Source organism: Patagioenas fasciata, chromosome 1 (assembly GCF_037038585.1).
Source record: "Patagioenas fasciata isolate bPatFas1 chromosome 1, bPatFas1.hap1, whole genome shotgun sequence".
Classification (NCBI taxonomy): domain Eukaryota; kingdom Metazoa; phylum Chordata; class Aves; order Columbiformes; family Columbidae; genus Patagioenas; species Patagioenas fasciata.
In genome coordinates this window covers 195,452,020-195,472,588 of record NC_092520.1, presented here as the reverse complement: position 1 = coordinate 195,472,588, position 20,569 = coordinate 195,452,020, and the positions used below count along the sequence as shown (strand labels likewise).

At 39.7% G+C, this 20,569-nt stretch overlaps 1 long non-coding RNA gene across 1 annotated transcript; it reads left to right on the top strand.

Moving 5' to 3' along the window:
- The first annotated feature begins 2,397 nt into the window (after positions 1–2,397).
- On the top strand, positions 2,398–18,668 carry LOC139826930 (uncharacterized). The gene is made up of 3 exons (XR_011737053.1): positions 2,398–11,728; positions 14,864–14,931; positions 15,867–18,668. It is a non-coding gene; the product is annotated as an uncharacterized lncRNA (long non-coding RNA).
- Positions 18,669–20,569: the final 1,901 nt, after the last annotated feature.

Sequence of the window (20,569 nt, the reverse complement as noted above, 5' to 3'; positions counted from 1 at the left end):
CTAGGTGTTCCTGCTCCGGTGGGAGGATTGGACTACATGATCTTTTCAGGTCCTTTCCAATCCCTAACATTCTGTGTAATATGGCTAAAAACCCCATGGTTTAGGCTTCCCTATGAAGAAGTTATAAACACTACCCCAAGGTAAGTGGAAATAAAAAAAGGTATGAATAGGATTGACCTGTTGATCAGTGAAGGCCAAACATCCTCTGTATACTCCTGCAGACTTGTTTGTTCAGACTAAGTCACAGTTCAGTTTGTGAACAGTGCGTGTAAGATTTGTATGTGCAATAGATATTTAAGTGAATATTGTATAGAAAAGAATTCTGTTGAATTCTTATGTTAAAAGCTGTCTAAGCTGATCTTGAGCTGTAGTTTAAGTACCCAATGGTATTAAAAAGTATCTGTAACAGTTTTCTTTATGTTCCTTCAGCTGTTATATCTAGATGTTTCTTAATTTGCCAGTCTGTAATTGCCAGGTATGAGCCTATATGCCACATATCTTTCAAGTTGTAAGAAAGGTGTTGTATTTAATGAGTGCTAAATTTGAAGAGGGAAGAAATAGGCAGTTTGGGGAGCAAAGAGAATGCAACTCTAATATGTTTAGGGTTTTTTAGTAGAGATGTAACCTTCTGGAGAGACAAAATGAGTTGATGGTACTTTCTAAACATAACTGACATTTCATGTTACTATTAACAAGGACCATTAGGATGATCATCTGAAGCACCTGGGAGTTAAGTGTCAATGACTGAGCAGCAAAGACAAGCTAGACTCCTGCAAGATCCGTAAGGCCTAATGTTACCATAACTGGCTACATACAAAAAGAAGTCTGTTTTGCAGAATAACTTGGTTGTTTAGGTAATTCAGGAAGCCAGGCATCACCTGAAAGGATTCAAATCACTACTTCTTTCTTAGGAGAGATGTCAAAGCTCATAGGTTATAGACAAGACCAGGACAAGGGTCACCGTGAGTTATATGGGATAGATTGTACAAACACAACACTTTTTCCTTTTATGGTTGATAAGGACTCATCATACATTGTCTTCGTATGTATGGGAGAGGTGCTCTTCAGTCAGGCGCTTGTAATCACTAGCCTTTAAACTGACAGTTGCAAGTTAATAAAAGCATCAAGAGTCGTGAAAATCACCAGATGACATTCTGAGTGTTAAGCTCTCGATGTATGCAGCACTATATGTGTATATTAAGACAATTCTCCCTGACAAACAGGGTGCACCCTGCCCTTCAAGTTGCTTTCAGACCATTAATACAGCACAAGGTTAGGCATACAAATAATTCAAGCTTGTCTTAACAAGTGACTAACTGAAAAGAATGCATGAGAAGAAAAAAAGGCCGGGGGGGCGGGGAAAGCCTTACAAAAACCCAGGTGCTCCTGAAACATACATAGCAATAATATAAAAGACAGTTCTCCATAATGGCCTTAGCTGGCCTCCTGTTACCCCATCACTTCCCTCTGTCCATAAGTCTGCTACGGGTTATTTTATGAGATTACATTTTATCTATTCTGAAAGGAAACTTCTGAGGTTATTCAAAGCAATTGTCTGTGTTTTGTTCTGTTTTTTTTCCTTCCTTGGATCAAAAAGGAATTTTCCTCATCTTTTTCAGCAACTTCTCACCATGTCTATCTTTCTGGTTTCAGTTCCAATGTTAATCCAAATATGATTTGTGGATAAAGCTCAAATATGTTTGCAAGGATCTTGCTTTTTTTCTCAGATTTCTCTTAGAATTAGATTTTAAGTGATCCTAACATAGTAGTCTTTCTCTTGCACTAGTGTATTAGATTTTCTTTCTTACTGGAAAGTACCTTTGAAATTGTATTTCTGTTGCATTAGACCTCTTTTTTGTAGCCTTTTTGTCTTGATTTTAACTTTTAAAAGTTATATTCAAGTTAATATTTCGTCTTACAGGATTGGAACATTAAAACTTAATTTCTAGTCTACTGATTGTTCTTTGTGGCACACATGGCTATGTGTAAAGTAGTTGACATAACAGGGATGTCCATTACCCCATCCTTATCACTCTGTTTAATTTCTTGGAGGCAGGAGGGAGTGTTGCTGTTAGTCCTGTTGAATCTAGACCTCTTAAACCGAGATTCTGGAAGGCAGAGGAATTTCCTGGAGTAATCTGTGAGGTAAGAGACCTAGACCTGGATTTATTTCTCCTGCTTTCTGAGAGTGCTCTAACCACTCAGGTAACTGATAACTAGATGCGCAAGGCTACATCCAGCCACATATCAAAAGAAAAGAGTGAGCTCATACAAGTTTGTATATTCTTTTATAGGAGTGTGTGTGACCTTTTGGTATTTTTGGTTGGTTGTTTATTGTTTTTTCTTTAGTGGGGGTTTTATTTGTTGTAGTTTAAAATTTTTATTTTTTTTTTATTTTTTATTTTTTTTTAAGAAAAATACTATTAATATGTGATTAGGAGTATCTGTTATCAATAGATACAACTTTCTGGTCCTGATTTGTATACTTAAGTTCTGTAGAAGGAATGAAAAGCTAGACTCATTCCTAAGTGAGGGAGGTTTGAGGGGTGCTTTTGGCTAGGAGTACATACCCTAGCTTGCTTAACTTTGGCTGTTTAGAATGTAGGTGTCAAAGTCTGGCTGAGTTGTTCGACAGTTGCTGTTAGGACAGATTACATCTGCTGTTGGCACCTTGCTCTCACCTAGTAGGTGCTGGGCTCCTGGAGTGGAAGCTGGAAGTCCAGATTGCAGAGAGTGTGATTGCATGAAAGAATTAACTGTTCCACTCCATTCCTGGCACAGTGCAATATCCCATACCTTAAGCTAGGCTGGACTTGGCCTGGCTTAGCATCAGTTTGCTTTGCTAGTGTGGTATTATGATTGTGGGTGTCCATCTCATCAGGCACCATGGGCTTACTGTCTCTCCAGCTTGTTTAAATATTCGCTAATCTGATTCTCCCCCAGGAAGACCTTGTTCCAGACATTCCCACAGGTCTGGGAATCCTTAAGGCAAATCTTACCAGTGAAGACCAAAGCAAAGAAGGGATTGAGTACTTGACCTTTTCTGTGTCCTTTGTCACCTGGTACCCTACCCACAGCTGTGGGCTCATGTTTTCTCTTGTCTTTCATTTGCTTGCAGACATTTGTGTCACAGCCCTTGGTGCTCTTCAGATCTGTTGCTGGTTCAACTTCAGGTGGCTTTGGCTTTATTGACCCCATCCCTTCACGCTTTGACAGTGTCTATATTCCTTCTCGGTCACTTGCCGGTTTCCACCTCATGTGTTCATTTTTACATCTTGAGTTTAGTCAGGAGCTCCTTGTTCACTTGTGCTGGCTTACTGCCACCTTTGCTTGATTTCCCACAAATCAGGGCTGGAGAAAGCGATCACTGAAAATCAACCGACTCTCTTGGACCCTTCTGTCTAGGACTGTCTACCTTAGCTTCCTTTCTAAGCAGAACCCTGAACAGGCCAAGGTCAACTTTCCTGACATCTAGGGTTATGATCTTGCTATTGCTTTTATGGCAAAATGGTATTTGGTTATACTAATTGGTCCGCTGCTGAGGTAAAAATATTGTCTTTCTACTTAATGATGTTTGTTTTTTGTTTTTTTTTTTTTTTTTAATTTGAACCTCCTAATGTAGCCTTTGTCAGTAGGGAGACTATGGGCTCTTTGAGGCTGAGGATCATTTTTATTTTGCATTTGTCAAATAGAGTAATGCCCCAATCCTCATGCATCATAGCATTTGAAATGTAAAATACACATATACCACTGCATCCACTAGTGCAGAAACTGCTTGAGTAGTAGCTCAAAAGTTGTGCAGCCAGAAGAAACATTGTCTTGGTAAATTGTTCTGTATTCACAGGGCACAGTAAGTCTGGGGATGGGACAAAATTAAAAAAAAAAAAAAAAATTAAAAAAAAGGAAACTTGTTGGATTTCATACTAGCTGTAAGATGAATGTCCAAGTTAAGCTTTTTAATGTTGGGACAATCATCTTTAAATGCATCTTGGAGCTGCTATGACAGTATTTCTAAGCATATTTGAGAAATTATTATGGGTACGTTAGTGATGATGCTTCATGTTTTGCAAATCTGTTAATGTCCATGTAGTATAATCTACCATTTTGGTAGTTTATATGTACAGTAACTTTATAAACCCGGTACTTTCTGTCCGCTTTTTGATATGTGTCATACCTGCAGTAAGTATATTTATGTTCCTTGAGGAAAAAAGAAAAAGCACTTAAATCAGTTCTGCTTCATGTTATTTTTTTCAATGTCTTCTAGGAATCTAGTCTGGATCCTATTACTCTTGCCCATCCTGTGTACCTATAAGAAGCTATTTCTAATTTTAAAAATTGCATTGTTTTTCTTTAATATTTCTTAGTCTTAAAAAAAAGTCATTTTTTAATAAAGGAGAAGGAGGAACACATTTTAAAACCAAAAAATAAAGTGGCCTACATATTTGGTGAGTTTGGTTTTTGTTGTTTCCCAGACAAAGAAGCTGCCCAAGGAAGTGATGTAAACTGTGCAGTATTCTAACAGGAGGGACCTTGTGGGGTCATGTTGTTCTTCCGGTGCCAATGTGGAATTATTCTTTCTGTGCCATTTGGAAATGCAGTATCTAATTACAAAATTGCTGAGGTGGTTTCTTTTCCATCATTCCCTATTGTCAGGTGATAGCATTTTTTTTTAATGTGTAGTGCCATAAATAAGAACTTTCCCTCATACAGCTGTGATCATGGCCTCATTTGTTTGAGGTATCACAAAGACACAAAAGATGGTCCTGTATAAGATCTTTGGCTTGCAAAAGGTGGAAGAGAAACAGATTCAGAGAACTGAGGCTCATCTTTGACATTTTACATACATAATATGCAGGGTTTTAGTTTACTTTCAAATGTTTTGGTTCCTGGAGTAGGCAAAGTCACAGTTTCAAGCACTGAAGTGAAGAAGGCCAGAAACTACTATTTAGGAAAGCATAACAGCAGCTGATACTCTCATATGAAATACAGTTATGTAGAAGAAAATAGCTAACCATAACACCTAGCAGCAATCTGACATGTAGTTTCAGTGCTAGGATCAGCTCTAACTTGCTCTCAGGAGATTCATATTTTCTGCTTTGCCAGTTCATCCTCTCCATGATTCTGTAACATACTTTAAGAAAGTTATTGTTTCATTTATTTATCAAGTAACAGCAAGGTGAGACATGGCTGCTCAGCATTGGCAAATAGAAGGATCACAGATCACTGGAAATGAAGAAGAGAAAAAGTGAGAAATCATAAGGTGTCATACAGCCACCAGCTTTCTGGTGGTGCAGTATCTACCATTAATGGCAACCTCTTGGAGCTCTTTAATAATTTTGTCCAAGAGCCTTGACTGAAGCAGCAGCTTCTCCTTGGTAATCAGGATAGAAGATAAATATCTCCTTTTTTTTTTTTTTTTTTTTTACATTTATTCATTGATAAATCTAAATGCTTATGTTTATAAAGAAATACTTCCATAGGTTGGTATATATAGACCTATGTGCCATAGTATAGATAAATAAACAACTTTCAATTGAAGTATTTAATAACTTTATATCTTTTTTCATTATACATTATAATATATGCAGTGATTAAATTCTTCCTACCTGGTATCAGCTTTGCAACAAGAAATTTGATTGCAGTGTGAGCTGTAGAAAGTAGACAAACTCTTCCCATGAGCTTGTAAGGGAGAAAGATGAGTCATTAAGACACAAGCTGTTCTGTCTTTTAGGACATAATTCAGCTATCAATTCACTGCACACTGTTCATGTTCAAAACAGAGTGTCCCCAGACTAAGTTTTATTTTGTGCTAGGGCTCTTCACACAGATGGCATTTGATGGGCTATTTGACAAGACAGGCACCCTAATAGGATGACAGCTCTGGAATTCCTGTTTGAGAAACAGAGCCCTGTAGCTGGTGTAGTGCAATGTTGCTTCAGGCAGTCCCTTTGTAGATGATGGATGTTACTGCACAGCTGTTTCCCCCATGCAGGGCTGCACAGCTGTGCTGGGAAAGGAATCTATATGCCTGCCATACTGTTTCAGTAGGTCATGCTGCAGTTTCACAGCTTTCACATTAAGCCAGCAGAGGGTACTCTTAAGCTTCCAAGAAGTTGTTGCTATATTGGCTGTTTCAGGAGGCCACTATCTCAAACACAGTTACAGTACTGAGAGGTGAGGCCAGAAGTGTAATCTCTTTAATTATGTGGGCCTAATAGCACTTAAGTAAAACTGATGAATAGATCACATACTTCTTTGAATAAATCATCTACACTGCATTCTTTCCGAAAAACACAACAGAGATCTTCTCAGTCATATAAAATAACGTGGTCTTAGAAACAGGAAAATTCAGGTTAGAACTTCAGGATGTGTCTCATCCAGCCATCCACTGAAGCAGGGTCAGCCGTGAAGTCTGAGTAGCCACCTTACCCACTCTTGAAAAACACTACAGATGAAGACCGCACAACTTCTTGGTAATGGTCCTCACAGTCAAAATGTTTTTTCTATACATTCAGGCTCAATCTGTCTTGTTCCAGCTTACACCTCCTGTCTCTGCCCTCCTGGCATGCACTGCTGTCAGTCCTTCATCTGCTGGCTCTGTGCCTTAATGCAGACTGGGAGGCTGGTGATTCCCCCCTGCTGTCAGGGCCCCGCTGGCTCGTGCTCACCTTGCTGCTCACCAGGGCTCCCAGGGCCCTTTCATGGAGCAGCTCCCCAGCCCTCAGTCCCCAGCCTGTGTCACTGCCAGGGGCTCTTCCTTCCCAAGTGCAGGAATTTGGGTTTGTCCTTGTTGAATTTTATAAGGCTCCTGTCAGTCCATTCTTCCAGCTTTGACCCCAATTATGTGAATTCTTCTGTTTAAACTTTATTTTAAATCAGTAGTTCCACTGCCTTTAATAGAATTAATTACATGTATAAAGACCAGTAGTTTGTAGGCTTGTAGGTTACAGATTTATACGTAAAGTCACTACCAATAAAGTTACAAAATTAGGTTATGGATTTCCAACCTATTCAGCAAATAACAGAGGAACGGAGTTTTATATTTTATTTCAAAAATCATACTTCAAGAAGAAAAATAGTCTTTCTTACAAAGCTTACGTATCTTGTTTGATGTGATAGTCAAAGTACAAGACACAAATGCACAATTCACTATATTTGACAGGACGATGTTGATCTCATTATAAGTAGGACCTTTATTTTTAAAGGCTTATAATCTTTCTAGAAGCAGCATGTATATTTGTCATTGCTCATCTGTAGAAATACAGTTTATTAAATGCACAGCTGTTCCTCCTTCACCAGTTTTCTGTCTTTCCCTCTGCTAGTCAGCTCTATCACCAGTTGTTCCTACTGCCTACAGCTGTGTTTTCTGCAGATTGGAAGCAGAGCAATGAGGTAGCCAGAAACACCTGGAAGAACCTCTTCAGGATTCTTGCTGACACACCTGGATCTCCCAGGATCATCACAGCACTGGGGCTAATGGAACCACTTTTATGATCAATTTGCAGTCTGGCACTACCTGAACCAGATGAGTATTAATGAAAGCTGATGAGTCAGTAGGCACAATATAACAGTGTTTTCTACAAGACCCTTGACTTGATACTACAGCCAGTTAATTTCTACCTCTTCCTAAAACCTTGTGGGAACATACTTAGGCAGTAAAAATGTGTGTTTTTGTGAAGGTCATAGTCTAGTGTACTTTGCCTTTTGTTTAATTTTTATGGTTTGATAGAAAAAGTAAGAGATTACTAAGGAGGGTATGAGGTGCTGGAATAGATATAGTCCAGACAACAGTCTTGTTCCTGAAGAAAAGTGAGGTCAGTCTTCTGCTTCTTGGAGCTCCTTTATTTTTCCAGCTATCATCACTTTAAAGATGCAATATTATTTTTTTTTAAGTTCTTCTTTACAATTAACTTGAAGACTATTCAAACAGTGTGATCGAAATGCCAAATAGAATAATTAGAAATGTCATTTCAGTTTGGTGTGAGGAATATACATTGCTTCAAATGTAAAATCCTTGTTTGTATTTTCTGTGTGTACATGTGCTTTTTATTTCACCTGGTTTGGGCTCTCTTCAGAAGAAAGTAAATCTATGCAAATATACACATGTACATCCTTACCCAGGAAAGTGTGTAAAACTTAAGTAGAAAGTACTCAAAGCCAAGTGTATACATAGTCCTCTTCCCATAAAGCTAGTGGGATTTAAGCAGAGGTTTAGCCAGTTTGCTGAGTCAAGTAGGTCAGCGTGGATGTTTGCTCGACGCTCTTCAAACAATAACATATACTCTTCATTTTAAGGTTGTGGATAATCTTACTGTTTTCAGTGTGACTGGTGCAATTAAAATTTAATACATATGCAAGAGCATTCAGCACTGGCCTGGAGGGTTCAAGCAGTATATTGTGCTACTGAAGAGAGAGACACTCGCTTGAGGGCTGGAAGGTTTCAGTCTATGGCAAGGCTCAACAGCATATAGCATAAGTGCCGAAGGTGGGGGAGAGGTGGATCCTCAGTGTCACTCAGGTATAAAGAGGAGGGGCTACTGAGTCCTGACAAGGCATTTGGGGACTCTCCTGATTCTTTCTGAGTCTGGGGCTCAGCCATCTCTCCTCACACAGGAGAGAAACAATCGGCTGCATCACCCCTTTCAGAGGCCATATTCCCCAGCTCCCTCTGAGCTCCTTCCAGTGCACTTAGCTTCCCGCTTGGGAAAAAAAGTAGTCTGGCACACTGCGCTCGAAAAGATTCTGACCCCTGTTCTACATCTCACACTTTCATGGGAAACATCTATGGTTGTTGAATTTAGCTATATCAGAGCATGTGTTCCAAATCCTGTGAATTTATGTGTCTGTTAACAGCAATTTAAAAACCTGCCAGTTTTCATAGTATGCTATAAACAAGAATATTTAGTACTTCTGAAGAGTTGTTTGCTATTACTCTGAAAATAGTATGATAATTACCAGGGAAGTCATCACCAGTGGTACTACACGTTCCCTATTGGTGTGCATTCTTTATTGTAATAATATTTGGACTTCTCACTATGTGAAGTGGAACACAGTGTTTACATGAGTTAGAAGTACAGTACTGGAAAGAAGCAGCTATATGAGTTAATGTTCTTTGAATACCAGTTGAATAAACTTCCATGGGAAATTTGTTTATTTCTGAACTTAAAAGTGGTTCCAGGAAATACTCGTGCTGTGACAGTTTCACTATTCTCTGGAGTAGAGAGGGATTTTATCATGGGATCATGACCTTCTGCGTTTGCCAGTAAACGAATAGGCATGCTATACTTTTTATTCTGAGCTCTAATGTTTACAAATATAAAGAAAGAGAAAAAAAAATAATTCTGCAAACCAACCTTGGAAGTTGTATTTAAGGTCCCAGGAAAGCCTTAAAAACCTTACAAATCCTGGTAGCAAGTTGAAGGAGGAGATGATGGGGATTCGTAAAAATAAGCAGTTGTGGGAAGCAGCCACTGCTGAGCTTTTTCACTGCAAATATCACTGCTTCTAGTGCTGTTGTCCTCTATACATAAACAGTAGACATAACATTTTTACTGAAGCATGCAAACCAAAGATAAGTTTTACCTCAATATTTTTTTTTAAAAAAACATTGGAACTACAGGAAAAAAATAGACATGACATGTAGAGCAAAGCACAGAATCTTCTAAGAACTAGAACAATCATGAATATATAGTAAAGACTATGCCAGTGAAGAAGAAGGAGCAGACCCTTGCCACAGAAGTAATTTCAATGGCATACTGACATTTTTTCTTTGTTTCTTGCACAGGAAGAGCTGTGAAACATGTCTCCAAAGCTTTTTGACTTACACCTGTGTGACAGTCAGGAAGGACAGATGACTGGTGAAGTTAAGAGCTGTGTGATGGCAGGCACACTGAAGCGTCAGTCAGTTGCATCCTGTAACAAAACAACAAAGATTTCTCCGAGTTTTTCCAGGCACACTTTTGAGGTACCTTTTAGAAAGCACAGGAGGTTCAGATGGCATGTCCATAAACGAGTCCATGGGAAAGGACAGTCTGGTGGACTGCAGGCAGGGTGGGATTTCTGAGTTATAGGTCTAGCCTTGCTGTAGATTACCTGCCTGATTTTTTTAAACATTTGCTTCACTGAGCTTTATTCTTTAGGCAGGTGTATACTTGATAGACTCAGTAGTCAAGCTGGCCTGGATGTGTTATCCCAGCCTGAGGTGGGAGGGCATTTCTCTTAGTGTAGAAGGTGAGATAAGTCCAGTGCCTCCCATTGAATTCAGAGGCCAGATTCAGGAATGGAAAGCTTTGACCTTGAGGAGGAAACTGAGTGGGCTTAGTCACCTACAGTCATTGTTATTCAGAGCATCCTCATGGTTTCTGACTTGCCCTAGTGAACCTGACAGGCCTGTGGCAGCTTGGGCTTTGGGTGAACACAGGGGCACCTGGTGCAAAGTGAACACCTCTACTGAACGGGGGATCAAAGCGATTTAGTGTTCTCTAGTGGTTCTGTGAAATTCCTGTTACCAAAAAAGCGGGAAGAACACTCAAATACCCCAATGTGAAGTGCCTAAAATGATGAAATAGCTACAGACTTTGGACTGTGGAGAATATCTTATACCAGTTCAAACAGAACTGAAGATTAATGTAGATTTTGTAATGACAGGCGGCTGCATTTTTGGCAAGAACTCAAGCAAAATACAGGCATGGAGAAAAAGTTGCTTTTGATTATACAAGGTTTGGTTGTATGATCATAACTGGAATTTACACAGCTTCTTGTTCAGGGAATTGGCACTTTGCTGCATTCCCACAGCAATAATAAAATAGTTGTACAGAGAAAATGACAAAATGCAACATTATTAATATGTGCTGTCCTCAATCCTTCTCTTTGAAATGGCAACTTCTGAATTTTTCATTTTTTTCCCCTAAAAAGTACCAGTTCTAATAAAAACAAAGCTTGTTAGAGAATGGCATTAAGAGAAGGACAAAATGTTATTTATTCTTAGTAAAACCAACTTTTCTTTTGAGAATGTGTCAAGAAATACTAAACTTCATGAAACTTCTTTAGCCTCTCATTCTTTCATAGTGAGTGATGGATCTTCTGGTGACAAATGATGAATAGTTCTGTAAAATACTTGTTTCTACTAGCAGAAGTCTCAACATATTTTCCAGAAAAAAAAATCTCTTAGGTATAGTGATTCCTGTTTAAAGTAGAAGCTGATTTTCAGAATCTCTACTGTAGGGGAATCATTGAAACCAGAGAAAAGGAATTTTTATTCTCTTCCAGCTGCAGATGCAGTTTAGGTTATTTTACTTGGATGGCCTTCTCCAGCCTCAAAGTTATGTACAAGCAGTTAGCTAATTAGTAAAGTAAGGCATGCAGGCAGGCAGGAGAGAAGTCAAAGAATGCTTTCCAATAGCAAATGGATTTTGGAGATGACTGGTGATACTCATTAAGTGAAGCTGAGGATCATTTTTTCTGGCTAACTCCTTGGCTTTCTCCACCCCTCCCTTCCCCACCTGCTACATTCCTCCCTCCTCGCTTTTGTCTGCAGCCTCTCTTCTTCCTCAGATCACAGCTGTCCAAAGGCCTTTGCTTGCTGCTTACATTTTTTCCGCTCTTCATGCCGGCTTACCTCACTTCTGTCGGCATCTAAAGAGACATATCAGCTGCTTTTCCTCGCTAGTGAAATCCGGGCTGATCCCCAGGGATTCAACACCGCAGAAGGGATGGGACTAGTCAGCATGTAAGTAGCCCGAATTGTGCAGCCAACCATGTCATTTTAGGATATCACTACAAGTAATGTGTGACCATTGCTGTGATCAGGGGGGATTTGCCTACAGCTTTTAGGTAGACCATGACTGAGGCCTTAGAGTGCTGAAAATTAAGGAAGAAAAACAGAAAGCTTTCTGTCGATGTTTTAAAGATGTCTGTCACACAGAAAACACCCTGGTCATTGAGGGCTCCTCTGTACTGGTGCAAATTATCTTTCAGACAGGAAGAAAAAAGAAAGAAGATAAATAGATTTTATCTGAATACAGTATTTAGAGTATTAGAGAATAGAGTAACAGAGAAAACTTCATTTAGTCTGGTCCTCTCACAAAGAAAAATCTCAGACTCCAAAGAAATGCAAGAATAGGGGTTAAATGAAGGAACAAATGTCAAATGTAGAATAGAAAATGTTTTTGCTTGCCCACGTGTAAGAAAAATCAAAGTATCTTCATAAGCCAAACCCTCACATACAAAGTTCTTGTAAATAAGGACTGAGTGTGACTGGTGGCAGGAATTTGGATGATATTGGTAAAAAAAAATCACTTTCCCCCCAAAGCGCTGGGCTGGGGTCACTGAAGGTCTTTTGGTACAGTGCCAGTCCACATTAGGTACTTCACAGAGATATTTTGAGATGTATATTATGATTCTCTATATTCTCTACAAGGGTTAAGCAGTACTGAGCAGGGCTGACACTATGTTTATACACCTTAACCATAGTCTGCTAAGTAAAATTCCAAATAAAAATATTTGTGAAACTGTCGTCCAAGTAAAACGTAGGAAATATTTTTGAACATAAAGTGAATAAGATGCTGCTGTCTTGATGGTGATTTTGTCTTTTGTCAGTGGCTTAGTGAAAAGCCAGACTATTATGTCCCCAATGAAGCAGAGAAAACAGAGTAAGTAGCACTCAGCAAACAAAATCAGTCCCTTCAGTCTTTTGTCTTGCAGGGAAGCTTAATTTGGCTTGAATTAGCAGAAATGTCGTTGTAATGGGTATGCAATGATAGAAATCAAGTCTGACTCTGGAGTACTGCACCATTTCGAATGCAGGTTATCACAGACTTCAGGGTCCAAATGAGGCTTGGATGCAAAAACATTAAGACTTCAGAATCAGGATAAATTTTTCAAGTCAGATCTGCATTGCAGTTTCAGCAAGGAAAACAAACAGAAAAAAAGGTGGTTTTTTTTCAATTGGAAATAGTTCTTCTGGCAGACTGAACACCCCTCAGTCAACAGACTGACATATTTTATAAACTCTATTTTGTCACATTGGTGAGAATTTATAGGACACAGCAGCAGTAATTAATCCCAAATCCCATCAGTTGTATAATAGTTTTAGTGCTACATGATGCTACTAATAAATAGCATGCCCTTTCTCTAAGGTGAGGCTTCTCATGCAAGGAGTTTATTTCCAATGTAAGATTCTATTGTTATGCTGGCTGAGTATGTCTAACAATTCAGTAAATTATATTTCTTAACCTAATTTTCCATTATTATTATTAATGAAATCATCTGCTATTCAATTATAATAGGTAATAATTGTCTGTGAAATTCTGCTTTCTGTACCAATTTTATAGTTTCTCCAAAAATGACAAAAAATGTAATTATGTGGGACAGTTTATGGTATATCATCCCATACCCTTAGGTACAAATCAGGACCAGACTATATGTTGCAATTAAATTATTTGGTATTTGTGATGACACCTCCTTAGTATCTTCCAAATGAAAGCATGAATTTTCTGTGTATCCAGCTTTGTGTATATGAAATTTGTGGTGTTCAGCAGTGGTAGCTTTCAGGGCTACCTAGGAATTCTCTGCTCCTCTATGAAGTCCCTCCAAAAAACCTTTTGAACTGTCGATGTCATATATAGTTTGCAATATCTAGGGTGCACTGTGCAATAAGCTGTCCATGTGGAGCTAGCCAGTGCTGTTTAAAGAGTCAAGAGATGCTGGGCATATCGTGCTCAGGAACTGCTCAGTGTAGATGTGTTGACTCTGGATCAGCACCCTTGCCAGGCACTGATCCCCCTGCACATTGGCTGTGGGGTCCCTTCAGAGCAGAAGCATGGGGACCCCATCAGCTTTGTCTGCAGGCAGCAGCTGAGTTTGAGTAATCTTCATCCAGATGTTTGAGAACCACATTCAAACCAAAAACCTTCAGATTCAGAAGCTGTAGGCAATTCCCATGGCCTGGGTTACACTTAGCTCCAGGCTCTTCTGATGTGCCTTTGTGTCAATTTGCCCATCTGGGCAGCCAAGGACTCCCTTGGCATAGAGGCCACCCAAAACAGATTTACAACAGCATAGCAACAGGAGAAATTTGTTCCTTAATCAGAAACATACCTCTTAGGAACAGTTCTCAGCCTGCTAAGTTTGAAGTAATCTATATGATGTTACGAACTCCTGTAGAAGTCACTTTGGCCTCTCCTTCGTCTGAAGGTGATAGAAACAGAAAAGTACATCACTATTTCCCATTTGTTCCTCACCATGGAAAGGCTGCCTACTCTTTAACTTATGACAAACTGAACCTTTCCTCATGAGGTCACTGTGCTAAATGTGTCAGTCAAACCCCACGAATAGCCCTTCCCACTGCCTGCATGAGCTTCTTCAGCTAGGAATAGACCTCTGTATTCCAGAACTGGTTTATAGAGTATGGTTAGGAATAGTTTATGTAATAAAAACCACCTGTGAAATGCTGAACACTCATTGCTTATACCCAGTCAGAACAGGAAACTGTTTTATTCTTATACTCCTTTCCTGCACTTACGACTAGGCAAAACTATGGTATGAGGTGCCCACTCAGTAAGACAAGGTCTTGGTGAAATACAGGGGAAAAACAGATTCTTAGTTCTCTTAGACTTCAGAGTAATTAAATTATACTAGAAAAATGCTGTCTGTGTTCATGTCACCCAGTACTTATCAAGTGTTCACTAAAAAAATGAACCAAACAAAAAGAACCAAAAACCAAAATAAAACCGCTACCACCACAAAACACAAAAAACCCCAGCAAAACAGAAAGAAAGACAATTAGATTCTTGCAGAATATAGCAAATCATCAAATTTTACCCACAAAAGTAACTGAAACCACCTGTTTCTACTTCCTCCCTAGAAAAGAGAATACCACCATCTATAAAGCACAGAGCAATGAATGCAGCAAGTTCTGAAGATGAATCATGAGTGAGGGCCCTGTCAGTTCATGTTGACTTCATCTGTATTCTCACTGAGTAATTTGTATGTCTGGACAGTAGATGATGCATTCGCTCTGTGTGGTCTTCTTTGTTGCTGACTGATACTGAGGTGTTTTGAAACTCTACTGTCTTTGCATCCTTTAAAACAGTAGAAAGAACATTTTCAGATATCAAATAGATAGCTGTCATTATTACTGCTGCCCTTACCAAGACAAATCAAAGCCTTGTTTTCAGAAATGTCAGGATCTTTCCTATATATACAATGGGTATCTCTACTAGTGTGATCCTAAAACTTCAACTGATTGCTGCACTAATATTTGGAGCCAAATATTGAATATATAATATATATAATATATTAAGCCAATATATGTCTCTGAATATCAAGACCTAATTACTTAGGCCCTTTATATATTTTTTTTAATTTTAATTAACTTAATGGAATGAAATAACTAAAAGAAAAAGCAAGGAAACAAAACAAAAACAAACAAACAAAAAACCCCCACAAAAACAAACAAACAAACAAAGAAACAAAAACCAAAACAAACCAAAACAAACCTCACAAAAAACCAGCTTGTCATCGTAATTGCCCAGATCCTCAGCTGGCAAAACTTCAGCAAACTTGCATCAGCTTATGCGGTGAGGCCGTCAAATGCTGGAGAAATTACCCCGAGAAGTCTGTATGCTATATACACTATGCATATAATAGTTTGCTGCACAATAGCTGCTAATTGATTATTAAAAAAAACCTGTATCATTTCAGATAGCATTAAGTATATTATGCATTTGCACTTTTATATCTTCCTTTCACGTGCAATTATGTCGTTTGATTGACTTTTATATTGCCAACACTTACTCTGCAGTGTGCGTAGTTAAATAAGCATTAATGTTAAAAATCTGTTTTTCATATCTGCTTGCAAACCACAGATATCCAGCCTGCTTTGTTCCTGTAGTACTGGCCTGAAGAGGAGATGCAGGAGCTTGTACCAGACAGTGGAATGAACTTGTGATTTGATTCTCCAGAGCTGGTTTCTCTTCAGTCCTCCTGTAACATGAAGGTGACTCAACAGTGCTAGTAGCCAATGCAGCTATGCGGAGTGTGTTTGTTTGGTGTTTCTTCACAGTTCTCTTCAGGTTTCCCTGGGGGACAAAGCAGTTCCGGAACAGTGACATTGCGTGTGCTTGAACTGGGAGCACATGGCATCTGCAAAACTTCCATCCTGAATGGCTTGGCAGTGGATCATTTGGAAATTAGGGATGAAAGCAACAGATGTTATTCATTCAAGCACCTGGATAAAGAAATGAAAACCTGAAAACTACATGTATTATTTTGACAAAGCAAAACAGTGAAACTTGCATTTGACTGTGATGTCCCATCCTATTCAGATATGGTGCTGTTTGTTTTTAAATGGAAATATGACTTGGCATAGCACAACAAAACCATAAAGGCCCTTGTGGCCGTGTTACATCTGGGGCAGATGTATTTGATGTTCTTACTTTGATCTCCTGTGTAATCAGTGTGTTTTCAGCTTAGATCTTGAATCCACATCTTTTGTAAACAAGAACAATTCCCAGACCTTTTGATCTGCAAAATTACTCATTCTTCCACACCTCTACTCTAGGACAGCAGAGAGAAGTGATTCCTGTTCCTAGGGGTTTCTTTGACATGCTTCTCTGAGACATAGAAAGCTCTCTCCTAAAAAAAATGAAAAGGGCTAAACAAGGTCTTTACTGGATATCTTGGAGCTTTTTCTTTGACATTCTTCCCCTGGCTTTCCTTGCTCCTTTAAAAACTTGGATAAAGCTTCCCATGATGACTGTATTCATTGACTGCATTGCCTGGGACTTGTTTAATAAGGAAACCGGGACTGTAGAGAAAGAAAGGAAATAATGGATGTATAGAGGCTGATGGGTTGTGAAGGATGCAAAGAAACTGTAAACAACAAGAATAGAGACAGCAGAGCCAACAAGGACTTAGTGACAGGTGGAGCTTTGAGACGGGCTAGGCAAGGACATAAGGACTAAAAGGACTGAGGTGCAGGACAAGGGCATTGCAACTGGCTGAAGAGTTCGAAGGAGAAATTATACGTCTGAACTCCTGGGATCGATTCCTGTGAGTAGGAAGAAGTGATGGGAAGTAGTAGGGAGAGAAACCAGGCAGCATGAGGGGTCCAGGGCAGGGGGAGTGGGTCTAGCTTGGGGGGAGAAGAGGAGAAAGCCTTGGAGGCAGAGATGTGGAAAAGACAAGACAAGACTAAGGCCAGCCCAAAGGGAGAGGGAGAAGTGGTGACCACTAAAAACGTACTCTTCACTGTACGAGCACATGCCTGACCTTCACTATGCATCCACACTTACCACTTTTTGTGGAACAAATTGCCAAAACGTCCTGTTCCTTTCAGAACTAATGAAAATCTGTTGCTCTCTTCTCTGAATTTAAGGGGTTAGGTTTTGTACTAAAAACCCCCACATTAGCCTTATGTAAAAGTGTGAGGGTTCATTTCAGTTTGAAAACTGATTTTTTTTCTTTGAAAGCATACAATCATTTTGGAAAAACGTTTTTTTCCTACCTGTCTATGCCATTCAACCTCTGGTACTAAATAAGATGAATCTTGCTAAAAATAGGGTGAGATCATGTGAGGAAAGACAATCCCAATGCATTTACAGAAGTCTGAATTACATTAATTCTTTTTACTGGTGCATTTTGACTTTTCAAATCACCCTTAATAGTACTCTTTTAAAACACACTTTTACATTACTAGATAGAAACATTTCTACCTAATATAATGAGACATTACCCACAATTTCTATTTCTGTTTGCCTCCTCTATTGTGCTTCTTTTGTGTGATATACTCAGAATGTGGGTAGTAGCTGTGAGCTATTTTTGGTATGTGATACTATATATGTGAGCAATGGCTCACATTTCAGAACAGAGGAGGATTCTGCAGAAGATATCTCATTAGGTGCTATTAAAATTATATAACTCACAAATAATGTGAAATGTTGCAGCCTCCCTGGACAGCAATGCATGAAACCCATTTGTGTGTAAGCAGACAGAAACACAAAGCAGTGCTGCATTTTTCTAACTAATGGGTGCTGTCCACCTTCTAAACTGCTTATTTTGGCACAAAGTCACTACACAGGCACAAATCTTATATTTTACTTCTGTTTCCCAGTTAAATTTCTTTATTTCTTGTCTTTTCTCAACTAGAGGGAAAGCAAGTGTCTGTGATTCTATGATCTAATTTCTTTAACTTATGTGTGTTTTTACCTGAAAAGCACTTGCTGAGAGCTGTGCCAGAAAGCTTGCCATGATGTGTCATCTTTGAGCGCTTCAGTGGCTGTGTATGTGGGACCTGCCGTGTCCAGTGGGGTCACAGAAACCCCGGGCTGATGAGCTTCCCTGGCACGGCTTTCACATCGTGCACAAACACATACTTAAAATATGCAGTGTGGGCCAAGGCATCCCTGTTGCCCTTTCCCTTACTGAAAGTACTGCTTGCTCATCGGGTCATTTTTAGCTTTCGACTAGAAAACTGCTGGGGTTTACTGAGAGGCTCTGGGAGTTCCCCCAGTGTTTTCCTTTGGAGAAACCTACATCCTGTTATTGGGGTGCTTTTTCCACTTCCCTTCGCAAAGTGAAAGAGGTCCAGGAATGTTTATCTGCTCCCAACTCTGTCTGGCTTGTGTCTGTCTGTGAACAACAAGTGCCTAAATAAAAAGGGAAAGCTATCTAGTGGAGTGCTGATTTTAAAACCAACACAGAGTGAATGGCATGTAAGTATACACAAGTGTGTAAGTGTATTAAACACTGTGTGATTGATCCTAAAAAGCCTGTCCTTCAGACCTCAAACATTTACATTCATAACTGAAAATTTATTGTGTATGCCTATCTTTACCTATTTCTATACAACACATATGTATCTGCTCGTTTCACTTCATTACATACACCAACGTGGACCTGACCTTTGGTCTTTTTAAAATGCTGGTGAGGTTTCCCCAGTGTCAGCCAGCCACTAGATGGGACTGTGACCCTCTGCCTGAGAAGCTGGATTTGGGGGCTTTTGAGCATGGCCTTTCTGTGATTAATAGGTATTTGTTTAATGTTTAGCTGCCAGGTCTGGCCTGTGTCTGTGATAAGTCCCACACAGGCAGGAGGCAGGTTGTGCCTGGAACCTTCCCTTTCACCCAGTTGGAAGATGGAGGGCAAGGGACGGTGTTTCTGGGTGAGAGGCTGGATGGGGAGAGAGGTTGCTGCCCTCATGCTGACGTTTGACTGCAGCGTGGGAGGGAAGGGTGACCCTGAGACCCACACTGGTCCCCCTGGACATTTTTTTATGGAGACTTACAAGTGCTCAAGTGATGTGTTTGGTGTGAGACTGCTGGATTCACAGGGAAACCTGGTAATAAAATGAAATCTGGCCAGGCAAAAGTTTGATCCATACACACCCCTCACCTCCACTTCCATAACACTGAGACAGAAGCATATGCACACTTGGCCGGACAAGAAAACCATTCAGTAATACTTCTTGAAATGATAAAGAAATTACTTTTTACATTTTTATGGAAAGGAGGAAACTTAAATTATGCATGCATTATCTAGATATATTTGGGATATAGCAATTCTTTATGCAGTTATGATATTTATTAAAAAATAGTCAGTGGATAAAGAAAGCCTGGACAATAAGCAGCCCAGTAGAGGTGAGACACCTGGTTCATGTCCACTGTTGTTTCCATGTCCCATAAGTTTATTACAGACACATGAGACATTTTACAAGAATAAACCCATATTGATGAAATACCTTTGCTTACCTTGGGGCAAAGAGAAGGCCTCCGATCTCAGAGATATGGTAGTAACACTTTTTTCCATTTCTTTTCACGGTAAATACTAACATCTTCTCCTCTTGAGGCATTCCCTCTTATACCTGCGTACTGTGCCAGTCCTCTGGTACAAGGTCCAAAGATGCCGTAAGCCTTCTCACCTTCCCAGTTCCTCTCAGCTTACTTTACTGCATTTTCATGGTTTATTGTTCCCTTAAAGCTCCCTGAAGCTCTCAAATGCCTGGAAAACTTCTGGGGATAGTCCAGTTTGAAGGGCAGCGGAGTCCATTAAGAATGTTTCACTGACTTCAGCTAATTTGGATAAAGCTTCCATCCATGTTTGTCTTCAAGCATTTGTGAGGTGGAGAAGCATGCTGATTATTCTGGAATAAGCTTCCAGCTGTGTGAACCACTACAGGTACCGTCACTAGAGTGGCTTTAATTCATACAACCACCTAAGCACATGGCAGCTGACTCTCGAAGTCCCAGTTGAACAGCAAAGCCAAGAGCTGGGCTCCTAGAGCATCCTCTACACTTTTGGAGCATACTGGAGATTTGTTTGCTGACAAAAATAAGCCTGAAGGCTTCTTCATCTGAGCTCTGGCTGAGCGTGATGGATGAGGTGTCTGACCCTGAAGCTTTCAAAGGATCTGGCATAACCACGGGAGCATGTGGTGTGCAGTGGTACCGGGTTAGAGATTCCCAGCCAAGAGCTGGCTGAGCTGCTTTGTAGCAGCCTCTTAGCAGGGGAAAGGGACCCGTAAGCAGTGGTACTAATTCTTTGCAGTATACGCATCTCTGCTCTGGGAGAT